The following is a 255-nucleotide window of genomic DNA, read 5'->3' on the forward strand; positions in this document are numbered from 1 at the left end:
AGAAGGACAAGTATGGTCACCACAAAAGACTGGTGAATGCAGGAGGCATGGTTTCAATAAGCTCTCTGCCTTTCCATCTGAGCACAAGGAAACTTTGCCAGGATTTGTGTATATTTATGCCAGGCTGGCTATCTATATTTGTGCAGTTTATTTAAGTAAAAATTTCATCTCAGAGACTTGTTTCCCACATTATATATATAATGCAATAATAACAATAAAGAGACAATAGGTAGGTATGTTGTGTCTTCTTCAAAG

Source organism: Passer domesticus, chromosome Z (assembly GCF_036417665.1).
Source record: "Passer domesticus isolate bPasDom1 chromosome Z, bPasDom1.hap1, whole genome shotgun sequence".
In the NCBI taxonomy this organism is placed as follows: Eukaryota; Metazoa; Chordata; class Aves; order Passeriformes; family Passeridae; genus Passer; species Passer domesticus.